The sequence below is a fragment of the Martes martes genome (genome assembly GCF_963455335.1).
Source record: "Martes martes genome assembly, chromosome: 5".
NCBI classification, from domain to species: domain Eukaryota; kingdom Metazoa; phylum Chordata; class Mammalia; order Carnivora; family Mustelidae; genus Martes; species Martes martes.
In genome coordinates this window covers 105,397,704-105,403,703 of record NC_137892.1, presented here as the reverse complement: position 1 = coordinate 105,403,703, position 6,000 = coordinate 105,397,704, and the positions used below count along the sequence as shown (strand labels likewise).

Here is a 6,000-nt window from a genome sequence, read left to right as displayed (position 1 = left end):
GCTATTCCTCAAGCATGTCCCACTACAGATTAAGTCTCTGGTCTTGTCATTCCTGCATTGTCCCAGGCCAGACCAACAACATACTTACTCTGAAAGATACAATTTAAGTAAAACGTGGAGATAGGATGAGTAAAAAGTCACAAAGCTAAAAGCAATCAACAGCACAAATCCATTTATAGGATTCTGCTTTCCAGTTTGCCATGCATGCACACACAAAAGTTATTTAAGACGTGCACTAGAATTCCTTCACACAGCTATACCTAACCAATAAAAAAATTTAAACGCTGAATTAGGATTTCAGTGCGTGTGGCCTGTGGAGCCCCTCGCCCCATTTTTGGGCGGGTAAGCCCCTGAAGATCACCATGTACGCAGTCAGACCACATCTAAGTTTGAGTGTCTACGAGGTCTTAGACCCAGCTTCAAGCAATAAACAAGCAGGAGCTTGGAGGTCTTGGAGCTCCCAGAATTTCCTCCAGCTGGAAGACCTAGTCGATCCTGGGCCTCAAGCCTGACTTGCCGTAATGTGAACTCAGTCCCAGCACAAAAGCAGGCAGCTGGTCTAAACATTCACAACGCGACTGAAGACAGGGTTTGCCAGCTCTTGGCTCCTTCCCTCTGCTCCTCTTGCCTTTTCAAACCCCTCCCTTGTTTGGTCATTTTTCCTAAAGATAACATGTATGGAGTCATTCCGTGTGCTGGTCACTTTGGCACAAAACATAGCATTCAATTCGTCCCTGTTCTCTGGAATCTCTTCTATTCTCCGAGTGGTCCGTTGCCAAACTTAGACACAGTTTTTCAAGAGGTCATTACTGGAAATGCTTAATATCATGTCGGTTCAGGGATGGCAAATTGGTGCTCCAGTGACTGACTTTAAAAAGTCTCCCCCCAACAAAAAAAAGTTGCCAACTTTTATAAATTGGGTCTTTGCATAATTGGGATTTTCAGTTTTTCTTAAAATTTAGATGAGGCATTGGTCTGCATTCCTGCAAGCCAAAAGATCATCCAGAGCTGGGGTTCATGTCCTCCTGGACTGGAGCTAGTGACACTTTCTTTTATACATAGGGAAGCTAAGACCCCCAAAGAGGTATTGCCACACAGCTAATTAGTAACAGGATTATTGGCCAGATGGCCCAACTTCTTTTCTCCTTATTAACTAGAAAACCAACAGGCTGAAATCGCAAAGCACCACTCTATCCTCTGAGATTATATATCCAAGGAGTTCTACAAAACCTCTCTTAGAACCTCCACCATCAATACGGGATGCATTTGTAGCTGTGCATTTCTTGCAGTAACACCTCACCTGTTGAGGAAGAAAGAAACTATCATTTACTGAACACCAGCTCTGTGATGTGAGAGTCGGAGGCCACCGGAGATGTTAAGACCCTGGGACACCTGAGGTCCTTCCCGGACTGCAGTAGTGTTTGGGCTCAACATCTTTTGGGCTCAACATTCATCCCGATGAACCCAAATTACCAATGGTTTTTCACACTCAGCACCGGCAAGGATAGAAGAGCTGTGAAAGATGACGGTCGCTATCGGAAAAGGCAAGAAACCGCCTCAGCTCCAGCCCTGATGGAAACGGAATCTGACGGGGCGGTGGCCCCGGAGGCGGCAGAATCTCGGGCGCAGACACGGAAGGATCTCCCGGAAAACAAGGGATGACTAAGCAGAGCGCGGCCCAGCACGTGGAGCTGCCACCGTCGCCGTTAGGGGTGGTGTGTGAGCAGGTGTGTGTGTGTGTGTGTGTGTGTGTGTGTGTGTGTGTGTGTGTAATATACACATGTACGCACGCAGACACGGAGCCTGCCATATACACAGCATCAGTCCCTGTCGAAGGAGACACAAAAACGGGACGACGACTGCGGAAGGGACTGAAGGTCAAGGATGAAAGAGAAGCACGTTTCATTCTCATGGCTTGCAAAGGGGTTCCTTAACCGTCTGCGTATTAAGGATTTTTAAAACCTCACAAGGAAAGCGTGTGGCAGGACTCCGCCCCAAGGTCCACGGCACGGGTCTGGCAGACTCGCGGGGAGAGCCAGTTATCCGGAGAGCCCGCTGCTCCCCGGGGCTTGGGAGCGCACCCCCCCCCTCCGCCCCCCACCCCGCACACACAAACCGCGTTCTGCCCGCTCGAGCACTGGACCTGGACCGGGATGTGCGCGTCCGCAGACCCGGGAAGCGCAACGACTGCATGCTGGCCGCTCGCGGGGAGCAGGTCGCCCGGGCGCCTCCCACACCGCCGCCCGCTTCTTCCAGCGCCAGGGGCTCCTCTCTCCCTCGCAGCCGCCGGGGCCACCCAAGGGCCCCTTCGTGGTTCTCCAGTAACCAGCGAAGCAGCTGGGAACCTGCGGGAAGCTAGCTCCCGGGTCCTGGGGGGAACACCCCGGGGGCGCACCCCGGCATCGCCTCACACTAACCCCCCAAGAGCCCACAAGCAGTCTGCTTTCACTCCACTCTCCCGAGATCTACAAACTTTAATGGGACGTCACTGGATGACTGAAAGAACAGAACAGGTTTTTGAAAAATGTCTTAACAGAGCATCAGAGTGTCGCAACACTTTATTAAGAGAATTGGCTTTGAACTAGTAGCTGAAGTAACAATTGCATGAAGCCAGATTAGGTGTACTGCATAATACTCATACTTGATTTATTGACATTACTTAGCAATTTATTGGACAAAAGTCAAACTTTTTGTTTTTTATTAAGCACATTCCACAGTACAAAGCTGTCATGAATAATATCTGTACAATTTAACAGTTTCAATAGCTGTTCAGACACAAATTTATTTCAAACAGATAATTGGCAAACATAATTAATTACAAGTTAGAATTAGACTATCCCAGTGCTTTAAAACAGTAATATAGCAGTAATTTACAGTTGCTCAATTATGGTTAGCAAAATAAAGTCCAGGGTACGGCTGGGAATTAGTACTATAATCCCAGAAAGTGAGAATTCCTTGGGTGCCAAAGTCCCCTGCTATAATTTAGTAGGCACAATTCAAAGGTTGTGTGCATATTCGAAGGCCATGATCTCCCAAGGAACAAGAACTTCTATATTAAACATGCAAAAACATCAACAAAAAGTCCATTCGTTCAGAAGAATTGCCTCCTCCCCCCACCCCTCCCTCATCCCTGGGCTCGCCTAACCAGTTTGATATAAAGCTGTCATGTGGAGAGTGGTACAAGTTAACTCACTTCCACAACCACTGTCAAGCTTACAAGAACTACCTCACAAATAGAGATTTCCTTATCTTTTTCTTACACTTGGAGACTCAACTTCTCAAAAATAGAAATTAATCTGGTAACATGTGGGAGGGAAGAATGTATTTTTAAAAAAGGAAAAAGAAAAACTAAAAAGCCAAGCCAACCCATGAAACAAATGACATACACACACATTGATCCCCACACCGTTCTCAATGCAAAGGACAAAACAGAGCCCAGGGCCCTTCTCTTTAGTAGTTGAGTGTGCTTCCTCGGGAAGAGGTTTAGTCAACGGGAGGTTCTTATTGGTCCTTTAAAATGTTACTGACATTCCTTAATCTTTGGAAACAATGGCAAGGGGCAAATCAGAACCTAGTATCGAACAAAGGAAAAGGAGTGCCAACCGAATGCCGAAGTCCTTTCCATGCACGGTCAGCATGATAGTGCCATTCACACATTCAGGCTGCAGAGCACTTGGAGTTTTGAGAACCTGCCAGGGCCACAGCAGCAGGTGACACCAGAGATGACAGGAATGGGGTTCATGAGCTTGAAGCTTTGCACCACGTAGGAGTACCCCTCCACTCGAGATGGGCCTCTGAACCAACCTGACCTGGCATAACGGGCTCCAGCACACAAGCAGGCCCCGTTACCACCCCGGTGGGGATGCGACATCCATGCCAGGATGCGTGCATTCCAGAGCCAGGAAACCCAGTCAACAGGGCCTTCTTGTTCCTCCCTTCCCAGGGTTACTAATGCACAGAAGAATGATCTTTGACAGTAAAGTCAAATGAATACCATGGGAAGTGACCACTAGTACTCAGGAGTACTTACGACGAAAAGAACAACAAAAAATTTTAAGGTACCTCTCTATTATATATGCTACACAACGAATAAAACATTTTGTGTTAAACTTTAGAAATTACATTTTAAAACAAGAGTCCCATTAAAAACACGCACACCACACACATACACACAAAATGACAATGACAAAATAAAAATACCATATGAATACTGCAGGAAGGGTTCTAGGTAATCCACATCAACCCTGGTATCAGGTTCTTGAGCCCAGCCCATGGCTAAGTGCGAACACACTCTGTATTAGTGTCTCAGGCACAGGGGCCCTGACTCCAGCAACCTTGAGGTTAAACTGTTATGTACATTATATCTACATGCGGATACAGTATTTTAAATTAGGAGGCAAGCACACGTGTAAAAGTGTTACTCTACCAAATATCAGGAGATGGCTGGGGTACAGAGAGAACAGTTAATAAAAGAAAAGAGCTATATTACCTGTTGGGAGATAATATAACCTGGCTTATAGTTCTTTAAATTAAAAGAAATTGGTACAGAAAGGAAGTATAATCCAAAAAATATGACTAAAACAATCCAGAGAAATTTTTCCATTGTCCAACATGTTCCTAATACAGGTGAGAATTCATAATGACTTGGACGGTCAAAAGGAGAATGCTAACTTCTGAAAAGGAAAGCCCTGGACATTCTGGGTAGGTGTTTGGCACCCAAAATTTCACCAAAGAAGAATGCTGTTTCTTAATATCAGACCAAAGTGCAAAGCAATATAAATTAGAGGCCAGTCTTCTCTTGATGGTCGATTTACTTCTGTAAAACAGACTGTACGTTCCTTTTATATGAACAATTTACATTTGAAGCGTTAGATTTTTTTTTCACTGATGGGGGTAGGAAATGGGCTTCTGTTCTACTGGAAGTCGGTGAAGCTAAGGTATCCTTCTCAAAGTAGAGGCCGGAATCGGAGGTGAGAAATGTTGGTACTTGGAAGAGTTAGGCTGCTTTGCATCTACCCAGCGTCTAGAACCAATTCCAGCTTCATAACTCAGCTGTGAAGAACTCCCTTAGGCATTTGGTAGCCATGTAGCCAGTAGTTCAAGACTAGGAAACCCTGGGAAAACAAAACAAAACAAAACAAAAAACAAAGGGAGTATGGATGGATATTCTGGTTAGACATGGAGATATACACCACAGTCCGTCCACATCCACACAGACACGTACTCATGCACAACCAACACAATACTTAGTTTCAAATGTCATCAGCATCAAAACTAAAAGCTGCAAGTTGTTCTGAATGTAATACATACCAGGCATTGTATTTATTTAAACCTTGCAACAATCTTATGAGGTAGAAACTATGATACCACTTGACGAATAAGAGAACAAAGGCTCAGAGACACTGCTTAGTTCAAAGCATTAGCCATTAAGGGACAGAGAGGGGACTCGAAGAGATGACCGACCCTATAACTTGTCAACTGTCAGCGCTTGCTGCTAAAAATTATGCATGTAACAAAATACACTTCATGTTAAGATTTTCTATTTAGTATTATCTTTTAGGACATCCAGAGCCTACAAGGGCTGGTCTCTATCTGCCTGAGAGACCTCATCTATCACTATGAATCAAAAATATGCAAAGGCTAGTAAATAAAGTATTCCTTCTAAATAGAATGCTAATCAGAAGTTAATTCTTTTTTAAATAAATCATTTATAAAAGGAAAATACAGTGTAGAGGTTAAGACTACTGAATGTTACATATTACTGTGACCACGACCTTGAGTCAGAAACACATTTTAGTAATAATCTCTAAATTCATCCATGTATACAAATACGTACACACACATGCACGTACCTAAACTCATCATTACTACATATAATGCAAGCTAACATTTTCTATTCTAAATTTCATCAAAACAAAGTCAAAATCCATTAAAATGATTTCACAATCACTAATAGGTCACAATCCTTTCCAAACACAGCACTAAACCACTGGGCTAGAA

The 6,000-nt window shown here is 44.3% G+C and overlaps 1 protein-coding gene across 5 annotated transcripts in view; it reads right to left on the bottom strand.

Moving 5' to 3' along the window:
* Positions 1–2,532: 2,532 nt before the first annotated feature.
* FBXW11 (F-box and WD repeat domain containing 11) overlaps positions 2,533–6,000 on the bottom strand; it is a 120,586-nt gene continuing 117,118 nt past the window's right edge. For all 5 annotated transcript variants that reach the window (XM_080804798.1, XM_080804799.1, XM_080804801.1 and 2 more), the window contains one exon: positions 2,533–5,114. The gene's annotated coding sequence lies outside the window, so the exon portion shown is untranslated. The remainder of the gene's footprint in view (positions 5,115–6,000) is intronic.